The 27,252-nt window shown below is 41.0% G+C and overlaps 1 long non-coding RNA gene across 1 annotated transcript; it reads right to left on the bottom strand.

The window, feature by feature from the left end:
* Positions 1 to 1,125: 1,125 nt before the first annotated feature.
* Positions 1,126 to 27,252, bottom strand: LOC136875541 (uncharacterized). The gene is made up of 3 exons (XR_011018408.1): positions 27,074 to 27,252; positions 20,805 to 20,849; positions 1,126 to 1,331 (listed from the first exon to the last, which is right to left on the bottom strand). It is a non-coding gene; the product is annotated as an uncharacterized lncRNA (long non-coding RNA).

The raw sequence follows: 27,252 nt of genomic DNA, 5'->3' as shown, positions 1-27,252 counted from the left end.
GACTTCGCTTGGTTAAGCAGAGTGCAGACCCCCACTCCTCGATTTGGAGCAATAGCGCTGTGACCGCTATGACCGTGCACGGTGCATGCACCAGGTGCATGCACCCTGAGAGGCCCTGGTGTAGAGAGAAGTTTCTTAATGCTTCGCAACGCGCTGTCTGAAAACCAACGATCCTTTACACCTAAGAACCTGGAGATCACTATTGTGATACACTGCAAAGCCAACTGAGGTAAGGTTTCTGACTCCCAATTTCTGTAACCCTAGTGTGGTTAAGCCAAACATGATTCCAGTTATACTAATTTCAATTTCTTTCTCCAGGATGTCCATTGCGGGGTCGCTAAATTCATTCTAGATGGAAAAAACATTTCATTCTAAATTCTGCAAGTATATGGAATTCATTTTTAAAATTATTTTTCTAAAAATATACACTGTCTGAAAGAAGAAGGATTTCACTCATATATATATATATATATATATATATATATTGCACTGTATGTTGCATACCAGCAGAATTTTTCAACATTATATTTCATTAATAATATGTAATTAAAACTAAATTATTAATGAATTTGGATCGCATTTTACGTCCTTTTTGCCCTTTTAGATCCTTTTTGGTTTATCTATAGGTCTTTTTATAGCTTTTAGGAAATATATAGGTCTTCAACTTCCGAGCTCTAGTAATGCGCAAGGCCATGATTTCGATGACCTAAAAAGGTTTAAAAGATGATCCATAAAACGATGGCAAAATTCCAGTCAAATGATCCGAAAACTTTTAAAAAGACTTATAAATTTTAAATGAAATGTTACAATCAATTTACTAATCGAGTTGGTATAGCCTATATTTATGTTGTTGACACCATTTTTACACATAAATAAATGCAAACAGACAGTTTCTTTCTATACTAACATAAATTTAATAGATACCTAATCTAATTTCATACTTTGATGAAGATGCATATAAATACTGGTTAACTATGTGCATATGTAAGTGAATATTTGTAATATTATGTTACTGAAGAAAAATATATTTGTATTTCATATATGACTTTATTTTACAAGGACTTCATAGTAGATAATATCATTAGGTTCATACCTGTCTGAAGCACAATAAAAAAAGTTCTTCAGCTTATCCCAGTTATTTTCTGGGGTGGCTGGAGCCACCCAGGCTCCTTTTCTTGGTTTTGGCCGAGGGTTTGAGAAGGGATGCCTTTCCTGACGCCACGTAATTTTAGAGATGAAAATCTCAACGCAGGATCAACCGGGATTCGAGCCTCGGCCCTTCGGGTGGGAAGCCAGCAGCTAAGCCACTGAGCTAATCACGCCCCCCTTGTCTGAAGCACAATAAATAAATAAATAAATAAATAAATAAATAAATAAATAAATAAATAAACATTTCAGCCCATTGTTTAATACTGCAAATTCAGTTTTTCTTTCAAGAATGTCTTTTCTGTTATGTGTTCCGGTAAGTCGGGAACATCTGAAGGACAAATTTTTAAAAATAACTTAAAGTTGCAATAATATCAAATAGAACAGAGTAATCCAAAATGTGTTTTGATACACGCATTCTTTTCTCTATTACTACATAAACATTACAATTAAACTTATTAACTATTTCAATCCGGTTTGTACATTGTTGTTTGGTTTTTCTTTAAAGTTTATTTATTTTGTCCTAGACTTTAATAGTGTTATATAGTCTAGAACAACATGTATCTTACTCTCCCTAAGTTGTATTAGTGCTACTTTTGTCTCATCAGTCTTTAAGAAATAAAAAAGAATAACGACATTACAGTACAACAATTTATCTATTGCTACATTTAATATTATACTTAAACATCTTCACGTCGTGTCTATTTATTCGCACAACTGTGACAGATTAATGCATAATCATTTATCGGGAGATGATGTTCATTTCAAATTACCAATTAATTTTCAGATAGCAATTTCGACAAGCTATTACTAGTAAATAGGGGCTGCCTGGCCGAGGCGGTAAAGGCGTGCTCGGTTCGCCCGGAAGGACGTGGGTTCGAATCCCCGTCAGGAAGTCGCAAAATTTAAGAAACGAGATTTCCACTTCCGGAGGTGCACATGGCACTGAGGTTCACTCAGCCTACACCAAAACTGAGTACCAGGTTAATTCCTGGGGCAAAGGCGGCCGGGCGTACAGCTAACCAGCCTACCCCATCACGTGCCGAGGTTAACAATGGTAGAAACCCTTACCTTCCACTCCTCCAAGGACCTTCATGGCCTGTACGGAGGTGACTTTGCTTTGCTTACTACTAGTAATTATATTCATTTCCCCTGTTTCCATCCTCCCCCCCCCCCCCCCGCCGACTTTATTGATGGTATTCTCGGTTAAACATGTCTCTTATCCTTGTTATGTTTGTTTTATTTTACTTATTTCCTTTTGCCACATACCTTTTAAAATACAAAAGAATTGCAGTTGGTGCAATCCGTTCCTTATTCAACAATATAACGATTATGTAGAATTATTTCTCTCTTTCTAATTTTTCTTTATATTCACTTCCCATATAGTTTACTCTAATTGCCTACGTCTCCCTACAAACTCTCAATAGACGCACCTCTTCCATTATCTCCCCACAAAATAATGATGATAATGATGCTTGTTATTTAAAGGGGCCTAACTAACATCGAGGTCATCGGCACCCCACAAAATAAACAACGGTCCTCGTGACGTCTCTCTCTCTGACCCTTATTCTCCTATAGTCCCATTAGCCACCACACCATACTTCTTTCTTCTCTGTTCGGAAGCCTTTCTTTCTTAACTGACATTTTTTAGCAATTTCACAGAATTCTAATAACGTCCTTTCAGCCTCACATTGTGCTATAATAATTTGCTTCTCAATATCTTTCACTCTAATCGTTAATTGATATGCTAAATAAAATAACCCCAGCCCCCGCTTCCCCTTTTTAATCTCAGCCAATATTTTATTACCTTTCCAACTATATCTGCTTGTACGCTTATATCTTCACATAGCATTCTGACTCCGCTGTTAGCTATCAGAATTTTGCAGGATTTGTTATTAATTACGTCTAGTTTTTTTTTGAAATCTACTTGAATACCCCATACTTCTTCCCCATAGAATGCTCTTGATATCGCGATAGAGTTTAAAATATTTTTATGTAGCTTATAATCAGTGTTTGTCATCTTCTTTTTCAAACATGCCGTGCTAGACAGGATAATATACAATACAATACCGCTTCAAAATCCTCAAACATGTAAGCAAATGACTCATAAGTATAAATTCCTTAAAATGGCCAAATAATGAGCTATAATTATTTTAGAAAATGACCTAAAAATACAAAATGGCAAAAAATGGCCCAACCGGGCGAGTTGGCCGTGCGCGTAGAGGCGCGCGGCTGTGAGCTTGCATCCGGGAGATAGTAGGTTCGAATCCCACTATCGGCAGCCCTGAAAATGGTTTTCCGTGGTTTCCCATTTTCACAGCAGGCAAATGCTGGGGCTGTACCTTAATTAAGGCCACGGCCGCTTCCTTCCAACTCCTAGGCCTTTCCTACCCCATCGTCGCCATAAGACCTATCTGTGTCGGTGCGACGTAAAGCCCCTAGCAACAAAAAAAAAAAAAAAAAAAATGGCCCAATGAATTAGCTTTTCTATAATGTGGGAAATATGATAAGGATTTCTTTACAAGTTACCAATGTCTGTTGTGAACCAATTAAAAGATGACACGTCATCAAAATTCTAGCCCTAGTCTCAAAATATCCGAGAAGTATAGGTAGCTGCATAGGTGACAGGGACTTAAAAACAAATATTTTTAAGTTTACTAGCTGGCTTCCCGTATTTCGCTACGATGAGGCTGAATTGTTATTTTTATTCATTTCATTTGAAAGTCTTTTTCGACTACTTCGGCGACCAGTAGCTATGCAATCCACAAATGTCACTTGAGCTGTGGAACTGTTCTAGAAAACGACACCGAACAAACAATGCCACTGAAGGATGGAAGGCCAACCGTCCGATAAAAAGACCTCATCCCCGCTTCAAGGACTTGATAACTTGTTTCAAAAAGAAGTTGAAACATCTGATTTTCATATAACCAGTGTGGATATGAATCTAGAATGTTCGATTAGAAGAAAGAAATATTGCATTTTAGACGAAAGAATCAAAAGGCCTGCTAGAGACATCGATTTTGTTTTTGAGAAGTCTCTTACGTCATTAAACTGGACTGAAATTTGTGGCAACATTCTTACGAAAAAATTGTAAATATTTTCATAGTAAAATTGGTAAATAATCAAGATTGTAAATATATGACAAAGCAATAGCTGCATATTAAAAAAATGGAACTAGGCCTAACTTTGTAGACTGCAAAATTGTACACGTACGACAAAGCAAATGGGACTAGGCATAACTTTGCGCGGGTTCATGGCGTAATCCCTACATGTAATTCTATTACTAAATTACCTGCCAACTCCGCCCTCGTTGTAGTTCATACTACTAGTGGAATAAACAGTGTATTCAGTGAAAATTTACCTAATCCTAGCCCATTTCAGTGCAAAAAGCTCCAGCATTCTTTTACATTTTAACCATTTATATTTTAAATCGTGTAAATTAAGTTTTGCTGCAATATTTTTTTTTTGCTAGTTGCTTTACGTCGCACCGACTCAGATAGGTCTTATGGCGACGGTGGGACAGGGAAGGGCTAGGAGTGGGAAGGAAGCCTCCGTGGCCTTAATTAAGGTACAGCCCCAGCATTTGCCTGGTGTGAAAATGGGAAACTACGGAAAACCATTTTCAGGGCTGCCGACAGTGGGGTTCGAACCTACTATCTCCCGAATACTGGATACTGGCCGCACTTAAGCGACTGCAGCTATCGAGCTCGGTGTGCTGCAATAAGAGGTCCACTTAAATAGTATGTGCTGTACAAAAGAATAGACAACTTCTGAATTTTCTGGGAAATTATTTGTTGTTTCTCACAAGTTTACATAAATGGAACCACCCCATTCTTGCACCGGAGCCTTCAATTGCTTTTTAGGCCTGGTTTTATCTTTGCTCCTTAATTTCATGTGTTTCGCTCTGAATTTCCATGAGGATATCTGTCTTTATAACTATAATTCAAGGCCCAAAATTTACAGGAACCGTATCTAGCTCCGGAAGTTCTGTCTTGGAATCAACTCTAGAACTCCGAGAAATTTGACATTCCCTGTTTAGTCCCCTTAATAGTTCTATGCCACTGTATACTAATTGAATAATATACAGCCTAGTACACACAGCCGGCCCCGTAGCGCAGGAGTAGTGAGCCAGATGCCCCGGGTATGAATCCCGGCCAGGTCAGGGATTTTTATCTGAATCTAGGGTGGTTCGACGTCCACTCAACCGATGTGATTACAACTGAAGAGCTATTGACGGTGAGATAGCGTCCGCGGTCTAAAAAACCAAGTATAACGGCCGAGAGGATGCGTCGTGACGACCACACGACACCTCGTAATCTGAAGACCTTCGGACTGGACAGTGGTCGCTTTGTAGGCCATGGCCCTTCGGGGCTGTTGCGCCATGGGATTTGGTTTTGTTTTGGTATAAACATAACTTGCGTACAGGCTATCCTTCGAAGTTTCATAAAGCAGCAGTGTGTGCTTTGTGTGTTTTAGGTGTCGACTCAATGTACTGTAGTCTGAGCACTGACCAATTTTTCACTGTTCTGGATGAATCAACATTTTCTAATTTTGGACCATTCACTTTATTGAACATGACATGATTAAGGCAGTGATATCAGTGTTAGCCAGGAGATCTCAAGGATTGTCTGGCTGCCAGGAATTTGTTGCTCGCTTAGCACCACCTAGGGGAGACGTGTAGGGTAGCTTAGGGTTAAATCTACGGACGTGAGCAGCATCGGTCTCCCTACAAGTGGAAACAAGCCCGTTCCCCAGGATGCAGTTGTGGAGCTTCCAAGCAGTCCATTCGCCAGTGTCCTTTTAGCTCATACAAAGGTGAACGCGGTGATTTTTTGGAAGCAGGCCCAGCTGTGATAGACTTTACTAACAACTTAAAAGTTAAACTGTAAATAGGGTAAATTTTCTATGAAATAATATGTATTTTTTAAATGCCAAACGGTAAATAAATAAATAAATAAATAAATAAATAAATAAATAAATAAATAAATAAATAAATAAATATTAAGGTTGTCCGATCCCACTGATGACCTCAAATTGTTATTTATTAGGTTCATTAAACCAAACCCTCTCTCACTAGAAACACTAGACGCAGGTCACGCTGACACAATACGAAGCAACTTGCCTAAAATTGGAAATCTTTTCTTTTTGACACAACACTCCTCAAAAGCTCTTTGAACTTCATCCCCTTCCCAAGCACTTTGAATTCCTATCATTCGTCCGGAGTGCTTTGTTTTACTTTATCAAAGTCTATAGAAGAACCAACAAGTTGTTACTTAACATGCTGTGCCGAGGTTTCCAATCTTCTTTTTTCAAACGTTATCTAGTTCGTTCCCTTCTGCTAGTCAGGTGAAAGTATTACATACTCTAGTGCACATTTCAATGCAACTGTATATTTGCTCTTGAGAAACTTTTCCTCTAGGTGTGTTTTTTCTTTCTTTCTTTTTTTTTTTTTTTTGCTAATTTTGCTAATGGCTTTACGTGGCACCGACACAGATAGGCGTTATGGCGACGATGGGATAGGAAAGGCCTAGGAGTTAGAAGAAAGTGGCCATGGCCTTAATTAAAATACCGCCCCAGCATTTGCCTGGTGTGAAAATGGGAAACCATGGAAAATCACCTTCAGGGCTGCCGACAGTGGGATTCGAACCCACTATCTCCCGGATGCAAGCTCATAGCCGCGCGCCTCTAACCGCACGGCCAACTCGCCCGGTCCTCTAGGTGTTTTGCTCCAACTTGCGCAAAAGCTTCTGAACAGCTCTGCCATCAGCTGTCATAGATGACCTAGGCATCACGGAAGAGGCGTACTAGGGAAATGAGGAGTGAGGTAGTTTCCCGTTGCTTTCCTCACTCGACTCGGTAATGAAATAGTTTTGATATTCAAGGTAAATCTGAAATCTGAAGAGAAGAACTGGCACTAGTATTCTGCCCTTGTAATTGCAGACTCGTAACTCAACGGAATTTTGTATATACCCCTTAGTCCTGTTTCTTGATACGGTGTCGGGGATGAGGTAAGATTAATTTATATGGCATGGTTTTACGGTCAGATGCCCATCCTGCGCCAACCTCAGTCGAGGAGCTAATGAAGATGAAATGAATGATGATGGAAAGGAATCGGCTGTGGCTAATGAATAGGATCTGTCCCGGCATTTGCCTGAAAATGAAAGTAGGAAACGACTGAAAACCATTTTCAGGACAGCAGACGGTGGGGTTCGAACCCAAACGTCTCCCGAACGCAGAGCTTGCCTCCATGGCCGTAGCGCGGCCACTCGACTCGGTAATGAAATAATTTTGATATTCAAGGTAAATCTGTAACTTTGAACTTCATCCGGTAACGAATTTATTATAATTTGTTTTTAATCCATTCATCCACTTAAATCAAAATCAAATCTACTAGCAGGTAAAAACTGAGAATACCAAAGTCAGAGACGCCTAGGCCCCAGACTCGTACAGTGTCCAGTCACCATGGCGATGAGGCTAATTAACCTGGAGCCGCACGTTTTACCCCATGTTTCGCAAACTACTCGCAGATATTCCAAGTGCGGGTTTTCCCTCTCATTTTCTTCAGAATTTCGTCATGTAAATTCTAGGATATTGGATTATCTGAAATCCTGGGGCAAATTGCTCAGGTCTTGGTCCAACTATTTATTTTAGAAATCTCACAAAGGCCCAACTTTCCGATGTCACAGTGCCTTGCATTTACTTTATGGGCATATTTTCCGCAGCTAAAAAGCACTTACCTGCTTTTTCAGGCTGTTAATATTTAAAATGCTAAAATTTGCGGAAGAAAACATTCATTACCATTAAAGAACCGGGGTATCGGTTAAAGAAGATCTTTTTTTACTACGTTATTTGCTTTACGTCGTACACGGCGCACCGGCACACACAAGTCTTAATAGCAACGATAGGATAGGAAAGGGCTAGGAGTAGGAAAGAAGCGGCCGTGGCCTCAATTAAGGTACAGCCTCAGCATTTACCTGGTGTGAAAATGGGAAAGCACGGAAAATCATCTTCAGGGCTGCTTGCAGTGCGTTTCGAATTCACTCTCTCTCGAATGCAAGGTGATAGCTACATGACCCAAACCACGCAGGCACTTGTTCGGTAAGAAGGGAACCTTGAAAGTGCAGAAAATTAGATACTCCTTAAACCCTGCAAATCTCATATCAGAATAGACAAAAGGTGCTCGGACATTAAATGGTCACGTTTACAGACTTTCGTGTGGTGGGGCGCAGGGTGTAATTTTTAAGATAGCAAAATTCAGTTGAAATTGTTGTAAAAGCATGTACTGCAGAACGACAATAATGCCAATGAAAATAGAATAATGTCTAAGAGTGGCCCTATTTACAGACCTCAATCTAATATTATCAACATTTCACTTTAAATATCCTTAATATTTTTCAACACACATATTTCATGTTAGCAAACACATTATAATTCCAAGCATAGGTGCAGGTTCGCCTCTGTAGTGTAGTGGTTAGTGTGATTAGCTGCTACCACCGGAGGCCCGGGTTCGATTCCCGGCTCTGCCACGAAATTTAGAAAAAAGTGGTACGAGGGCTGGAACGGAGTCCAGTCAGCCTCGGAAGGTCAACTGAGTAGAGGTGGGTTCAATTCCTACCTCAGCCATCCTCGAAGTGGTTTTCCGTGGTTTCCCATTTCTCCTCCAGGCAAATGTCGGGATGGTACCTAACTTAAGGCTACGGCCTCTTCCTTTCCTCTTCCTTGTCTATCCCTTCGAATCTTCCCATCCCCCGCAAGGCCCCTGTTCAGCATAGCACGTGAGGCCACCTGGACGAGGTACTGGTCATCGTCCGCAGTTGTATCCCCCGATCCAGACCCTGAAACTCCAGGATACTACCCTTGAGGCGGTAGAAGTGGGATTCCTCTCTGAGTCCGAGGGAAAAACCGACCCTGGAGGGTAAACAGATAAATAAGAATAATAATAAGAAGCATAGATGCAGACTTGTAAATGTTATTCGGGGTACTCTCCCTTCAAGAATCAAGTTATAAGGTATGATATCATACTAAGGAACAGTTCTGAACAACATGAAAGAAGTATTTCATTATTATAGGAAAAAAAAAAAAACTTTGTTAGCGTTGGTAAACATAAACACGCTGTTCATAGTCTATTTATTCAATTTGATGAGCACCAACTGAGTAAGTTTTCATGTGCAATGTGGATTAATAAAATCATAATTCATAACATAATTAATGTACCTCAGAAGAGACACCCTATTGTAAATTAGATCTTCATTGCAAATGTCTGCCTGCGAATTTTATTTCTGGTGATAAATTCGTTTGTTGTTTCATCCAAAACTAAATTAGAGCTTCTTCCCTGTAGGAATGAATGACAGATACATATAATTCACTCGCTGTTGTTCCATTGTAGTTCTAGTGTACGATTTGAGCCTGTGGAGAGAAAATGTGCATTCAGCAGCAGAAATAGTCTCAGGGTTTGGGTAATTGTGGGAAGAGGTTGAAAATGTCAAAGGACACAGCTTATGGATAATATTGTTTTTTTTTTTTTCGTGTGGCTATTACTAGCCGATTGCAGCCCTTGTAAGGCAGACCCTCCGATGAGGGTGGGCGGCATCTGCCATGTATAGGTAACTGCGTGTTATTGTGGTGGAGGATAGTGTTATGTGTGGTGTGTGAGTTGCAGGGATGTTGGGGACATCACAAACACCCAGCCCCCGGGCCATTGGAATTAACCAATTAAGGTTAAAATCCCCGACCCGGCCGGGAATCGAACCCGGGACCCTCGGAACCATTCAGCCAACGAGTCGGACATATTGGGGGTGCTGAGCACCATTTATGCCACAGTGCCTTGCATTTACTTTATGGTATATTTTCCGCAGCTGAAAAGCACTCAAGTGTATTTTCGGGTTCTTAATCTAAAAAATGCTACACTCTGTCTGTCAATTAAAATAACATATATTCGAGTGTAATACCAGAACAGGAAAATTAGTATATTGTAGTAAATAAGCGCGTGCTTTTAAACAGATATAGTGTTTCTGTTTGATATGAGTAAAATTAAGAAAATAAACATTTGGCATATTCGGTGTAAAATTCACTTTTAATGAATTTGACCTACAAACAATGTTCTGAGCGTCGGGAGGATTCAGTGAAATGACTCAAATCGGCACAAGTAAAGAAAATGTACCCCTAAACTCTACCACTTTGCTAACACCAATGTACACAAGACTTTCCCAACAATCAGAGATAACTTATTTGATTTTAAACGCCTACGTCCGGAAGACCATTAACAATTTCTTCTTAAATCATTTCAGGCCTAAACCACAATGAAACAAAGAAATTTTAAGAATTAATGTATTGGTAATGTATGTCATCATGTGTACCTTGAACTAAACACTTGCTACACACAAATGAGTAATACAAGGCTACTGCAGCTTTTCGCTGAACACCCGTGAATCAGAGTCGCTACTCGTGAGTGATTCACTCTGAAGAGCAAGGCAGGCATGCTCATGTCCACTAACTTGTTGACTCCGCATTCTGCATGCGATGACCTCAAGAAGAACGCGGTTAACGAGTAAAAGTGATTATATGCTCTTTCAGTTGAATTAATGTAACATATTCTAACTGTGAAGTCTTACGTGGCACAACATCGCAATCGATTTCTAGCATGATATACTCCTACTTGTCTTACTGCTGTAAACAAAGACGTAGTTTCAGAAGGGATTTAACTTAGTAATATCTTCCTCCCCTTCGCTCGCTAAGCCAGTACTCTGAAACTTGACCCTCCTCTGTGCACATACAGTGGCTCAGAAAAGTATTGGTCTGTCGAGATATGCTACATGTGAGGAGGAGGAATCGAAGGGAATTATGGTAAAAATTGACATATACTAAAATCCTTGATTATTTTTCGTCTTGTGTAACATGTACATTGTAAAAAGAACATAATTCTTCCATGTCCTTATAACTAAAAAACATAACTTAAAACAATCATCTTCACTTGTCACCAAAAAAGTATTGGTCTGAATTAACACAATGCAGTTTCTTGATCCTTTGTGAACGTTTCAATACCTGGTAGGTCCTCCTTTCCTGTATATAATCTCATCTAACCTATTCGGCATCGATCGTACCAAGGTTTCCGTAGTTTCCTGTGGTATGCTATTCCATTAGGTAAGTAAGGCTCCTTACAGGTCTGCTTTGTTTGATATTGCATATTTTCTCACGTTTTCTCCAAATAGTGCCACAAATTCTCGATGGGGTTGATGTCAGGAGATTGTTGTGGAGTTTCCATCCAACGCTGTGTATTATACAATAGCCATAACTTCATGTTCAGGACTTTGAGTTTGGGGTTGTTATCTTGCGTAAACGTATACATTGCTGACAGTCCTATTTTTTGTACAATTGATGGAAGATGTGTCTTGAGGATGTTAATCTATGATTTGTGATCCATAGTACCTTCAATAAAGACTAATTAACCTACGCCATTCGCACTCATGCAACCCCAGACCATCAAGGAACCGCCTTCATGTTTCACAGTAGCTGCAGGTTCTTCTCTTCAAGTTCAGAATTAGTCTTTCTCCACAGAGTCACTCGTCTGTCTGACCTGAAGAGGGGTAAATTTACTCTCATCGATAAAAGCGACTCTCTTCCCATCCTGATAGTTGCCATTTCTATGCTCTTTAGCGTACGCAAGTCTCTTCTTCCTGTTAGCCTTACTGATGTACGGCTTTCTACGGGCTGTTTCGCCCGCCTACCCTTTTTTGCGTAGCACTTTCGGATGAATTCAGATGACACTTGCACTCCTACATTTTATTGTAACGCAGCTGCTATCTTCGGCGGACTTAGCTGAATATTTTGGGCCACTTAACGCACAATTTGGCGTTTGTCTTGTACTGATAACTTTGAGGGGCGGCCACTTCTTGGTCTATTTTCTATTATCTTTGTTCTTTTGTACCTGTACACAATATTTTTAACAGTTGTAACAGCTCTTCCAATAATTTCACTTATGTCCTTGAAAGTTTACCTCTTTGAAATAGCAGCACTGCAATCCTTCTTTCTTCCACGATTGTTTCTTTCATTTTACTTCCGATTGCTGGCTGAGCACGGAAACAGTGTTGAATATTACCTTCTAAGGTGTCAGCACAGACACAATGAGCCCGAGTTGTGGCAGAGAGCACGATGTCACGATGATATTGTTTAATAGACCAATACTTGTTTGGCGTGTAATGACGCACGCCGTTGTATTGCTGGTCCGTTTGCAAACATCATGAATCCCCTTGGCTCCATATTCAATCTGCCTATGTACTTGACTGCCCTGCATATCTACATACGTGTAATTCCATTATATGCACCATTATTTGTACTATACTGTTCCGTTCATACTACGGCTATGGGCAGACCAATACTTTTTTGAGCCACTGTACTTCTTCGGCAACAGGCAATGTCATTCTTAAAAATGAAGGAGGAAGGTTAATTAGTAACACAGCCATGTTAGAAATAAATTCATCCCGCGTTAAAACAGCTCATCGGAGGTAATTATAATGCACGTGGTGCAATAAATACGGCGGCAAGATTTCTCAGATATTATTGTTCTCCATTTCATTCCAGTTTTCTTGAGCTTCCCCTTGTACCCATTAGAACACGCTTGAAGTCAGTCATACTATCCGAACATCAGTTGCACGACGGTGGGGCGTCAAACGCGTGCGATCCGATTTTTACGACTCAAGGGTACATCAGTACCTGAACAAGTAGTGGAAAACGACTGTAAACTGTGGCGGTCGTCGTATTTCTGCACGATAATGTCAGGCCGAAGACCACCGGCATATTTATGCTACTATGACATTACCATTCAGATAAACTGGAACATCTTGTAGCAACCTAAAACTGATAAGGATGAGATTTTTCCTATTTGCCTATTTTATTCCTGTATAAAGAAACGTGGGATTTTAAGATAAATCCGTTTTAGGTTGCTTTTAACAAGAATTCGTTAGTTTTATTGTGCCTATAAATGCTCATTTCAGGAGTTCGTGCCTTCTTACACTATATTTGCATATTTAATGCCTTTTGGCAGTCTTTTTTAAAGAAACAAGCTTTCTTCCACTGCACTATATTCTAGCTGGTGTGGTCGACAGAATTATTTTTTTTCGTTTCTCATCATCTGTTTATCCCAATAGCAATAAGGAGAATCTCGGAAGTTGCCAAAAATAGCGCTTGGAGAATTTACTTCAGGACAAAAAAGGAACAATATTTGACCTCGAAGCCTTCCACCTCTCCTAAGATGATATGCAAGAACCAATCAAGGAACTTCAACTACCTTTCATTATGTCCAGGTGGTAATTGCGTAGCTGCTGGCATCCATCTGCGGAGGTGATGGTATTTTTCTTCTTCTTCTTCTTCGTCTTCTTCTTCTTCTTCTTCTTCTTCTTCTTCCACAGCTCCAGCCTTGCATTCTCTGGTAAGGCGGTAAGCACCTCAGATGTCCTCAGGAAGCTCTTTCGGGATCTCAACCGTTGCTGAGGTCTATATCCATGCAGCGGGTGGGCGCTGTTTTTTTCCACTTTAAGCCTGTTCCTGTTGGCAGCTACTTCAATCAATCAATCAATCAATCAATCAATCAATCAATCAATCAATCAATCAATCAATCAATCAATCAATCAATCAATCAATCAATCAATCTCCACCTAGGACTGTCGCCCAGGTGGCAGATTCCCTATCAATTGATAGTATTTCCTTAAATGCTTTCAAGGTAGTTGGAATGTTATCAAATATTTCCGTTGGCAAATTATTCCAATCCCTAATTCCTCTTATAAACAAATATTTCCCCAATTTGTCCTCTTGAATTTCTAATTCATCTTCATCTTACGATGTTTCCTACTTTAAAAACCTCTATTCAATCTTATTCTTCTACTAATGTCATTTTGTGCCATCTCTCCATTGACAGCTCGGAACATACTGCTTAGTCGAGCAAATACTTTTATCAACTGGCTTATTACAAGCCTGATGGCTGATGACCTAGATGTTAGGCCCCTTTAAAGAACAAGCAATCAAGCTTGCCGTTAAACCCTCCTCTTTTATCCAGGCTTGGGACTGGCACTAGGTTTCCGTGGTGTCTCCTAGTGGCGGAGTTATAATAATAATAATAATAATAATAATAATAATAATAATAATAATAATAATAATAATAATAATAATAATAATTTTTACTATTTGCTTTACGTTGCACCGACACAGATAGGTCTTATGGCGACAATGGGATAGGAAAGGTTTAGGAATGGGAAGGAAGCGTCCATGGCCTTAATTAAGGTACAGCCCCAGGATTTGCCTGGTGTGAAAATGGGAAACCACGGAAAACCGTCTTCAGGGCTGCCGACAGTGGGGTTCGAACGCACTATCTCCCGCACGCAAGCTCACAGCTGCGCGCCCCTAACCGCACGGACAACTCGCCGGGTATAATAATAATAATAATAATAATAATAATAATAATAATAATAATAATAATAATAATAAATTAATGATAGAAGATAAAAAGACCCAATACATAACATTATCACAGAAACAGAGGCCCCGGGTTCGATTCCCGGCCAGGTCAGGGATTTTTACCTGCACCTGCGGGCTGGTTCGAGGTCCACTCAGCCTACGTGATTAGAATTGAGGAGCTATCTGACGGTGAGATAGCGGCCCCGGTCTAGAAAGCCAAGAATTAACGCCCGAGAGGATTCGTCGTGCTGACCACACGGCACCTCGTAATCTTCAGGCCTTCGGGCTGAGCAGCGGTCGCTTGGTAGGCCAAGGCCCTTCAAGGGCTGTAGTGCCATGGGGTTTGGTTTGGTTTGGTTTGGTCTACCTAAGATCTTTTGCCTCTGCTTTGCACCATATGTTATGAACCTGCGTGTATTTGGAAATTGAGGAAGTGTAAAGTGTTGAGTGTGAGGAAAGGAGCATTAAGGACGACATAAACACCCAATACCCAGGTCAGGGATATTAATCATGTACCCCTGACCCGGCCAGGAATCGAACCCGGGACTGCGCGGTGACAGGCGGACGCTTTGCCCCCTACCCCGCGGGGACGGACAACATTCCTATATAGTAACAATATTCACAAACAAACAGGGGAAAACAGAACAATAATAGAGCTTGTTTATCAAATATATGTTTGAACGAGTCTTATGTAGGGAGTTTTCAATAATATTCACAAGTAAACAGAAACATATAACATGGTTCATAAATATAGTACATATTTTGAAGGAATGTTTTATGTACGAAGCTATCAAAAATAATCACAAGTAAAAAAAAAAAAAATAGACCTTGCTTCTTAAATACCCTTTGTTAATAAATATCCTCTTGCCGTACTGTAAATTATGCATTTCATGATACGACATGTGAAAGACTCTACCACCAGATGTAGCACCTTCACCAGATTTAACGCCTTGGCAGCCTCCAAAGACTACCAAATTCCACATTTTAAGGGGACATAACATATAGGAGGAGAATTTTTAGGAGGGGGGGGGGGGGGCAGCTGTGGCAAAATGGCACACTGCCCCTTAAAATTATCTGGGGGGGGGGGGGAGCAGAAAAAACCTAACACTCCCAAAGTCGGCGCCACTGCCCATGGCTATGACCACGATAACAATACTTAACAGTTTTTTTTACAAGTGGCTTTACGTCGCACCGACACAGATAGGTCTTATGGCGACGGTGGGACAGGAAAGGACTAGGAGTGCGAAGGAAGCAGCCGTGGCCTTAATTAAGGTACAACCCCAGCATTTGCCCGGTGTGAAAATGGGAAACCACGGAAATCCATCTTCAGGGCTGCCGACAGTGGCGTTCGAACCCACTATCTCCCGAATATTGGATACTGGCCGCACTTAGGCGACTGCAGCTATCGAGCCCAGTTACTTAATAGTTAACTACTACAACAGGGGAGGATGAAAACATGCAGTAGTAGTAGTAGTAGTAGTAGTAGTATATTTACTGATACGTAAAGGAATCACTCTGACACGGGGACTGGGTGTCTGTGTTCGTGCCGGGCTGAGTGGCTCAGACCGTTGAGGCGCTGCCTTTTGACCACAACTTGGCAGGTTCGATCCTGGCTCAGTCCGGAGGTATATGAAGGAGCTTAGATACGTCAGCCTCATGTCGGTAGATTTACTGGCACGTAAAAGAACTCCTGCGCGACTGGTACCTCGGCGTCTCCGTAAACCGTAAAAGTAATTAGTGAGACGTAAAGCCAATACCCTTCTTTTCATCTACCGACAACACATCGCACTACACTACCAACCACCACAGAAATACGCAATAGTAAAATCACCCATCCATATACAGATGGCGTCAGTAAGGGCATCCAGCCTTAAAACTGGGCCAATTCGACCTCAATAAATTGGGAAAGACGACCAGGAAGAAGAAAACCATTTATGTATGTAAGCAAATCTCATGGCCCTTCAACCCTGATGAGCCTTGGCCTATCAACCGATCGCTGCTCAGCCCGAAGGCCTGCCGATTACGAAGTGACCCTTCGTCAGCGCCGCGAATCCTCTCAGCCTTTATTCTTGGCTTTCTGACCGGGGCCACTATTTCATTGTCAGATAGCACCTCAGCTTCTCTCAAGACGGCTGAGGGGATGTTGAACCCACCGCCATAACTAGGTAGAAATCCCTAACCTAGCTGGGAATCGAATCGAGATATGTTCGCTACCCCTTAGACTGCGAGGCCGGCAACACGTACAGCATGCATGTAGTCAATCAAAATACGAATTGTGGAACTCACTAACATTCCAGTCATGCGCAATCTCATCAGTTGATCAATTATTTACTTCTTACCTACGGAATTTCTGTTCGGTGAATGACATCATGTGACATATTCTAATTTCCTCACCTGTTATCTGGATACCAGAGCATAAGATGAAAAATCAATCAGCATTAACTTGATCTATGTGTGATAGCGTGCAGGTGTCGTGATACATTTCGTAAGTTCTTGGAATATCAATTGGAGTGATTTCCTGTGTTTCTTCCTTATCTACGTCACTCGTCGCCAGCTGCTCTTATTATCGTCTGGAAATATTAGACCCTGTATATTATTTCTACTTTATTATAATGATGTCTTAAAATGACGCTGCCATGGCAGTGAACTAAGCTATTGTTTTGTTACAAAGTAAATTGTTTCGTAGATCGGTGTTAAAGTCACTGAGTTCAAGTTTGAATTCAGTTTCTGTGTTTTGAAGGATGTGAAATTAAAACTACAGCAAACTCTCGATTATCTGGACCCGAGGGTGCACAGATAACCGAAAAACACGGATAATCCAAAATACAATCCAAAATGTTCTTACAGGAAACAGCGCATTTATTGTATTTACAAAACATGCTGCTATATCACCAGGGAGTGACTTCCTGTGTTTCTTCCTTATCTTCGTCACCCGTCGCCAGCTGCTCTTATTATCGTCTGGAAATTACATGTCATATTTTAATTGGTTCACAACACACAAACTTGTACAGAAATCCTGATCATAGTTCCCACATTGAAGAAATGCTAATTTATTAAGCCTTTTCTTTGTCATTTTTTGCCATTTTGTATTTGTAGGCCATTTTCTAAAATTACAAGTCATTATTTGGTCATTTTATGGAATTTATTAGGCTATTTTATACTTTTCGAGTCTTTTTTTACATTGTGCTGTTTTTGAAGCATTTACGCGTTTGGTATTGGATATTATCGCAACTTTACGTGAGGAAGAATACGGAGACTTGAGAATCTTCACAACGCTTTGTCAACCTGGGGACTAAAGGAAGTTTGTTTATCACTTACTTATTGCAAATGTCCACATTCCAGGAGAGACACCTCCAATTGGAGAAGTGTTCCAGTGAACAGTCGATATTTTCTTCTAAAGACGTGAACCAAAGTCCTCTGCGAAACGTAAAGAATTTCACCTTGTTTAATTGACACGGCAAAAGCGCAAAAGCTAATTATAATATCTATACGTTAAGATAAATATAGGCTATACCAGGGCCTCTCAAACGCTCAACATCTCACGCGTGCATATCGAGGCGCAGAGACTCCGTGCACTGTGCATCGTTCCGTCTCGGCTCAACTCGGCTTGACTCAGATGGTGTAGTGCGCTGAGAGCGACGAAGCGTTCGGTGATAGACGGCTTGTTTATCAGTGAAATAGATAAGCGCAAGACAACATAATAATGGAGCAACCTTTTTCAAAGAAAGCAAAGACTTCCGAAAGTCCATTTCAATCGAACTGGGAACCTTCGTATTTCTTTGTCAGTCGTGACGATAAAGCCAAATGCTTAATCCATGGGACAATAATTATGTGATAAGTTAATCAAAAAGATTTTCCAGTACAAAGGCTTAGCTCAAATTCTACGAGAATTTGTCGAAGGAAGATTTTCCTAAGCTGGATCGAGAAGCAGCCAAGATTATTTCTATATTTGGTTCCACATGCATATGTGAAAGGTATTTTTTCCTGCTTTGACTTGTACTAAAACTAGATTGGGTGCGAGTAGGCCTATTTCTGATTGTAATTTAAAGAAGGCTCTCAAATTGCTGTCAGCCGGTCCCTTGTTCCAGGCATAACTAGTATCATTGCAAAGAGAGGAAAAGAAGAGCTAGAGAAGATAATAATTGTCTGCTCAAACCAAATTGAAAGAAGAGTGTTTTAACACCGGTAACGTTGTCCCATACAACAGTGTCACCGCTCACCGCACATGAACATTTCGCAGTGAGGAGAGGATCAGCGGGGAAGGTGGAGAAGGCGAAGACAGGCCGAACGGGTGAAACAGATGTAGGGGAAGTGGAGTGGAAGTTTGCACTCTGGTCAACCTAGTGAAGTCGTCTCCTGCACCTTGCACCCGTGCACTGCACGGCGCATGCACCCTGAGAGGCCCTGGGCTATACCAACTCGATTAGTAATTTGACTGTAAAATTTGTCATTTTTTAAAGGTTTTAGATCATTTTACAAGAGTTTTGCCGTCATTTCATAGATCATTTTTAAACATTTTTTGGTCATCAAAATTCTGGCCCTGCATATCACATTTGTAAGTCACTGTATTACTTACGTATAGCTCGCAGAAAAATGACGACTTATTTGCGTTATGTATTTCGTATGACTTGCTTTCAATTCACTTGCGGGAAATAACGTCCATTTTTTAAATCTTCCTGTTTTTCATTCATAGCAAGAAATGTGATGCAGGTTAACATTCATTGTCAAGATTCATTTTAGAGCCTATTACTGAGATCTGTCGGCGGCGGCTAGAAAAGTACGATCAACAATGCATTCCTCCTGGTGATGTTTAAGGGTATGATTTCACATCGTATCAACACAGAGCAAGAATTCTGAAGGGAACCGTCCGAGGAGAAAACTTGAATCTTTCACTTTCGGTTTAGGGGCTTTGGAAATTATCTACATTTAGCTCCAAGGGAAATAGTTTGGTAAAGATATAGCCATGACCGAGCAAGTTTAGGTCACATAGCTAACAGCTTGCATTCGGTAGAAAGAGGGTTCGAGCCCCACTATCGGCAGAGCTGAAGATGGTTTTCCGTGGTTTCCCATTTTCACACTAGGAAAATGCTAGGGCTGTATCTCAATTAAGGCTACGGTCGGTTCCTTCCCACTCCTATCCCATCATCGCTATAAAGACTGTGTCAATGCGACTTAAACAAAATAGTAAATAAAGAATAAATAATATAGACATGAAATCGGCCGCGGGCATGTTACGAGGTTAGTCACGGCATTCACCTTTAAATAAAATGGGGAACATGGGAAAATATTTCAGGGGCGACCAACGATGGGAATGGTGTCCGAAGCGTCTTCCGGCGGTAAAACGAGGATCACATACACAATAGTGCATTCTACATGAAAACATTAGTTCTAATCTTAACAGAATAGAGAATACAGAACCGTACTTCAGGCTTCGTTTCTTATTCGTTTTAATTCGCCGAACTATGGACGGATAATCCGCACCTGGATGACTGGGTGAAGCCAAATGAACATTTCCTTCAACATCACTCGACAGACTGTGTTCAGGTGTCATGAGATGCAGGTCAAACCTGCAAAAGTGATGCTTCATTGCAGATTCCAGTTCGTGTGAATGTGAAGGAGAGCAGACCACAGAACACTTATTGCAATGTGGTGCATGTCCAAACCGTTGTACAGTGGAAGACCTGGTCAAGGCAACACCAAATGAAGTGGCCAGCTCTTAATCTTCCACAGTCTAATCCTGCAACCATAGAATATAGTTTGTGTTTTTACTTTTTTTTTCTTTTCAAAATTTCTTTATGTACTTACAGTATTATTGTTCCCTATTTAATGTACTATTTCTCGCTTTTGAGACGATAAATAAATAATACTAGGATAATCGGGAGTTTGTTGTACTTCAGTGCAACCGTGACCGATTCGATGCTCATTGGTGTGTCTTGAAATGTTATGTTAACAGCGCTGCTTTACTGTGTCGAAAGATGGACACTAGAGGTTTCTTTAATAAACCGAATGCAGGCCTCTGAAATGTCGATGTATTGCATGGTTACACCAACTCATCACCAACGGGGTATTCCGTCTTGGCGGGAAGTCATCACAAAACGCAGGAAATCATCCTATATTCGGCCACATCCTCTGAAATGGCAAGTACAGCCTGATACAACTGATCATAGAAGATAAGACAGAAGGGAAACTTGCACCTGGGCGGAGAAGATTACCTTGGAAGTGAAACATCCAACAGCGGTTTGACATCCACGATGACTCTGAAAAAAAAAAAAGGAAAAGAATTACTCCATGATAGTTGCCAACCTTCTATGAGCACAGAGCAACAAAAGAAGAAGAAATAATTTCCTCTCATTTGCGTACGTATCTTGTTTTTTACATCGCACAGACACATACAGGACTTACGGCAACGATGCAATAGAAATGGGATAAGAGTGGAAAGGTAAGCGGACGTGGCCTTATTTAAGGTACAGCCCCAACATTTTCCTGGTGCAAAAATGAAAAACCACGGAAAACCATCTTCAGGGTTGCCGCCAGTGGGGTTCGAGCCCACTATCTCCCGAGTGCAAACATATCTCTTTCTTCTAGTCAAATTTCTATAATTTAGTTTATATATATATATATAGAATTATCCCCACTATTTAAAAGCATTGTCTGACTGCTATATTTATTAAATGGACGAATACTCCGCTCATATGAAAAGATTGCCTGAAAAGCAACTTAAAATTACCCAGCAATCACGAGAACCTTATAGGCCTAGCTACAGTAACAACGACTATTTTGTCATTTTAACCTCCTTTACGAGATGTCTACCACTAGCTTTTTAAAATGAGTTTAGAGAAGTTTCTGGTTTCTGGTTCGGTTTCGTTAGTGACAGAAAAGTTCTCAACAATAACCTTCCTAAGAAGATCAGTAAACACTGTCCTCTTCTGTCAATTAAACTGACTGGTGGCTTCAGAACTGTTTTTCTTGTTAGCCAAGTACAGAGCGTTATCAGAACCTTTTGACGAAAACATAACCAATCGTTTTCATCAAGAAGTTTCATAATGATATATACGGTGTTTACTAGTACTAAAAAAAAAAGCAAAGTCACCTCCGTGCAGGCCATGAAGGCCCTTGGAGGAGAGGAAGGTAAAGGCTTCCATCATTGTTAACCTCGGCACGTGATGGGGTAGAGTGGTCAGTTCTACGCCCTGCCGCCTTTGCTACCAAGAATTAACTTGGTACTCATTTTTGGTGTAGGAGGGCCATATGCACCTCCGGAAGTGGAAATCTCGTTTCTTAAATTTTACGACTTCCTGACGGGGATTTGAACCCACGTTCTTCCGGGCGAACCGAACACGCCTTTACCGCCTCGGCCAGGCAGCCCCTATTCACTAGTAATAGCCTGTCGAAATTGCTAACTGAAAATTAATTGGTAATTTGAAATGAACATCATCTCCCGATAAATGATTACGCATTAATCTGTCACAGTTGTGCGAATAAATAGACACGACGTGAAGACGTCAAAGCAGTGAGCATTATTTAGTTCTTCTTCCTATTATTTGTCAAGGCGACTGAAATACCCCTACTCGATCCGAGGTCCCAGGCAGTCCGCAATGTATTCGAAACGTCGACAGATTATACGGAATGTACAGAAAATAACGGCACGGTTCAACCCGGAAGAATAACCAAATAACTCTACACACCGTAGAAGCTTCACTTCTAAGTTACAATCAGCGATACTTCAGTTTCAGGTCAGTTTTATAATGTTCATGTTGCAACGTTCAACGGAATGGCAGAATCTCCCCACGCTGAAAGAGATACATAAGCCTAAAGTAACGAATAAATAGTTTCAGGCGCTCAGAAAGGAATTTGTCAGGATTAGTCTCAGGTAGGAAGACATCTCATATCGAGCACGCACGATACAGATTACAAATCAGCAACTTCAGTGGTTCCACGAAGAACTGAAGTAGAACAGAGGATGGATAGATGGAGGAGAGAAGGCAGATTTCTAGAGAATGAATGCAGCGATTCAGAGCTGCAAAAAAGACTTCCAGGAATGTATATAGCCTAAGTTACATAACTTTGTCTCCAAGGACCCTAAAGATTAAATAATAATAATAATAATAATAATAATAATAATAATAATAATAATAATAATAATAATAATAATAATAATAATGCTATACAAGACCAAGTAATAGCTACAAACAATTACAAAAAGTACATCATCAAAGACACCAGCGTACTCTCCGACAAATGCAGACGATGCTCTGTTCATCTTGAGACCATCGACCATATTACTGCGGGCTGCCCAGTACTTGCCCCCGTAGAATACACGAGACGACACAATCATGTCTCGGGAATCATACACCAGGCACTTGCTCAGGAAAACCAATTAATTCAGGAGCGTATCCCTTATTACAAGTACCATCCAACACCATTCCTGGAGAACGAGTCGCTTAAGCTTTATTGGGACACTGCTCTAGTGACAGACAAAACAGTCAACCATAACAGGCCAGACATCATACTGGTAAACAAGAAAACTGGGACGACTTTCATTACTGACATCGCTATCCCCAATGACACCAACATTGACAGGAAGTACAGTGAAAAATTCTCCAAGTACAAAGAACTTGCAGAAGAGATAAAGAGGATCTGGAAGATGAAACTGGTACAAATAGTTCCTGTGATTCTGTCAGTCAACGGCCTCATTCCACACACACTTCACAAGAGTCTGCGAGAACTGGGTCTTCCACCGAACATCTACAAAATTATGCAACATTCTGTCCTCCTGTCAACATGCAACTTTGTGCGATCGTTCCTCTCGCAAGAATGAAGATCCCATGATCTACAGTTTTGTATATACCTGTACATCAACGTTTGTATTATAATGTGTAAATACTTCAATTATGTAAGGCACTTGGTGCATCCCGTGCCCCATTACTACCCATGTTTCCTGTGGAGAAGTGTATGAATAGTAATAATAATAATAATAATAATAATAATAATAATAATAATAATAATAATAATAATAATAATAATAACGATGTGGCTACACACCTTCAAGAATGGGCTTGGATAGTACCTTATTTCAAGACCAAGTGCTCTTATCCTAATCCTGATAATACTGTACAGTGGTCGCCAAGCCACATTAACAATGTTTATTAACAAAGTTAACGAAAATATCTTGGTGTGGACTCACCTTAACTTGTTTCATTTCAGCCTTTTCAGTTCGGCTCATTTTATGTATGACATGAACTCTGTAGTCTTCAGAACAGAATTTTAAATATGTTCATTTATGTATTGTATGTGTTTTCACTTTACGCGTTTTCGCTGTAACTCGATTTAAAAATGCACATAATTATATAAACAAAATATAGCCTACTAGTTGAGGATTCACAATCACTCTGCGGACGATTTCATGACCGAAGGTGTGGCGCTTCAAGACGGCGTGTAGTCAGTTGATCCTGAACCCGAACTTACCAGTCCAACACATGCAGTCGTTGACATGGCTAGATCTATGGGATTTGAGGACGCAGACGAGGCAAACTTGGACGAACTCCTCCTGACCCGCTCAGCAGACACCACTTAAGACTTTCTTGAATTGGAGAAATAAATGAATGCTGAAGAGAAAGAGGCTCAAATTTGTGAACCTATTAAATAGCATGCAGCAAGACATATGACAGACGTTTTAAATAACATTCATAATGCAATCAAAAGTATTGAAGAGAATGACCCTAAAGGACAGAAGTGCTAAATTTGCCAGAAAGATTCAGAATTCTGTAGCTTGCTACAAAGAACTTTACAGGGAGAAGAAGAATGCTAGCCGCCAGCTCAAAAAGGTAACAATCCTAAATTTGCTGTCCCAGGACCTTCAAGAGAACCAGAGGTGGATATATTCCAGACTCACCAGATCAGTCATTTCATCATCATCAGACTGATGACTCTCAAATTTATATACGTACATAGAGTTTTACACTGTATTAATCGCATAAATAAAAGATCTTGCACTTGTTTAAAACTCATAGGCTTTTTATTGTTTCCTTGAAATAGTCCCAATCTCCTATCTCGCCCATATTATTATACATTCACTTTACGCGTTTTAGTATTACTCGCGGATTACTCGGAATGAATTAATCGCGTAAAGCGAGGGATAGTCCGCCTCTGTGGTGTAGTAGTTAGCGTGATTAGCTGCCACCCCCGGAGGTCCGGGTTCGATTCCCGGCTCTGCCGCGAAATTTGAAAAGTGGTACGAGGGCTGGAACGGGGTCCACTCAGCCTCGGGAGATTAACTGAGTAGAGGTGGGTTCGATTCCCACCTCAGTCATCCTGGAAGTGGTTTTCCGTGGTTTCTCACTTCTCCTCCAGGCAAACGCCGGGATGGTACCTAAGTTAAGGCCACGGCCGCTTCCTTCCCCTGTCCCATCCAATCTTCCCATCCCTCCACAAGGCCCCTGTTCAGCATAGCAGGTGAGGCCGCCTGGGCGAGGTACTGGTCATCCACCCCAGTTGTATCCTCCGACCCAGAGTCTGAAGCTCCAGAACACTGCCCTTGAGGCGGTAGAGGTGGGATCCCTCGCTGAGTCCGAGGGAAAACTGACCCTGGAAGGTAAACAGATTAAGAAGAAGAAAAGCGAGGGATATCTGTATATTGTTGGCAGTATGCTCGATACAGACCGAATGTCATATATTAAATTTAAAAAATATAAAATAGATTTAGCGCACTACTGTATCTGGCGGCAGAGCTACTATAGATGATAGAGCATCGGACGTAAACAAGTAATAGTTCCTGGCATGGCGGAAAGCAATCGTATTTCAAACACATAAGACCTTGCTTAATGAATTAGGTCTACATACCGGTAAATCATTTTCTCTGATGGACAAAATGCCGTTTTATAATTCTAACTCCATATCTATGCCACCGTACGTGGTTCCTCAGATCATGTATGTATGTCACCCGGCGGCCCCGGGCTCGATTTCCGGTCGGGTCAGGGGTTTTTAGTTGTAAATGATTAATATCCTTGGCCTGGGGACTGGGTGTTTGTGTCGTCCTTAACGTTCCTTTCCTCACATTCAACACTCTACGCTCTACATGCAGATTCCTATCACATGGTGCAAGTAGGGGCAAAAGATCTCTATAGGTCAACGCCCCGAACAAATAGTATTTTTTGAAAAAAAGAAATGTCTAACCCTTAGTCCTAATACCTGTTCGGGCATGAGGTGAGATGAAATGACATTACACACATTTACGGCCGGATGCCCTTCCTGTCGTGAACTTCACTAAGGAAGATGAAATGATGATGATGCTTGTTGTTTAAAGGGGCCTAAGATCATCGGCCCCGAATGATGATGAATGAACCTGGGTAAGGAAGTGGAAGAAATCGGCTGTGGCCTATGAATAGGAACTGTCCGGCATTTGTCTCAGTGTTCGAACCCATTCGCCTTCCGAATACAGAGCTTGGCACCATAGCCACATCGCTTGGTGGTTCCTCAGATCGTAAATGTTGTATTTACGGACAATCTACTTGGTAAATTGGCATCCACAGCCGTCAAAAAGTTTCAGGCCGGGGTGGGCGATATTTATTAGAATTTTTCTTTTCAAACATGACGCTGCATCGGGTCAACGAAATCTACGAATTGGTGTGTACCTACAGAGGTCGCTCGAACCGTATCATAAATTCCGCTGATAAGATTGTGCTATTGGGAAGTGTTGTGCTTATCTATTGGTTCTTCGTGGTGCGTGCTGTTCGTTCTCAGAACACGAATGTGAGCATACACAACGTTTCTCTTCCAGTAACAGCAGAGCAAGCAACTCTTTCCAGCTAGCAGCCAGCTTTCCTGCTCTCAGAACGCCAGGCTGGTTGGTCAAGCTTAAAGGGAATGGAGCAATCTAAAAGCCTAAGTCGTACAGTAAGTCAAAGGACCTCAACAATTGCGCACAAATTGGGCGTGTCCCACCAATTCCAACTGAAATTCCAACTCTGTTGAAAGTCTGCTCCAGGTTATTGTTCCTGGTTATGGCTAATGACAAAAAATCTGACGAAATGCCTTCTCTTAAATGCAAAATGTAACCTTCCATAAGGCTGCTATTACATTATCAAATAAAACAAAGATCTTTTGTAAAATACACGTTATAAAGGTAATTTTTTACAAGAGATTATAAACATGCAGTCAGTCATTGTACCAGTACCATAGTTCCTCATTTTCCTTTACGATGAGATCTGCTAGGAACCACATATGAATTTCACCGGACGAGTTGGCTGTGCGGTTAGTGGGTGGGTTCGAATCCCACTGTCGGCAGCCCTGAAGATGGTTTTCCGTGGATTCCTATTTTCACACCAGGCAAATGCTGGGGCTGTACCTTAATTAAGGCCACGGCCGCTTCCTTCCCACTCCTAGCCCTTTTCTATACCATCGTTGCCGTAAGACCTATCTGGGTCGGTGCGACGTAAAGCAAATAGTAAAAACAAAGTCTGGTACGAGAAAATGAAAGACTCGCCTAAGTGTTCCGTGGTCACCAACCCACTCTCCCATGTTGCAAAACTCGGGGAATACCATAATCCCTCTACTTGACTACAGTGACGGCATACAAAAGATGCAACTCACAGTACGTAAATGATATTCCGATGTCTTTTATTGCATATCTCTGATGGCATTTTTTAATCTGTCGCTCTCGTA

The sequence above is a fragment of the Anabrus simplex genome, chromosome 6, assembly GCF_040414725.1.
Source record: "Anabrus simplex isolate iqAnaSimp1 chromosome 6, ASM4041472v1, whole genome shotgun sequence".
Taxonomy (NCBI): domain Eukaryota; kingdom Metazoa; phylum Arthropoda; class Insecta; order Orthoptera; family Tettigoniidae; genus Anabrus; species Anabrus simplex.
The sequence above is the reverse complement of the archived record's forward strand: the minus strand, read 5'-3'. Positions and strand labels throughout refer to the sequence as shown.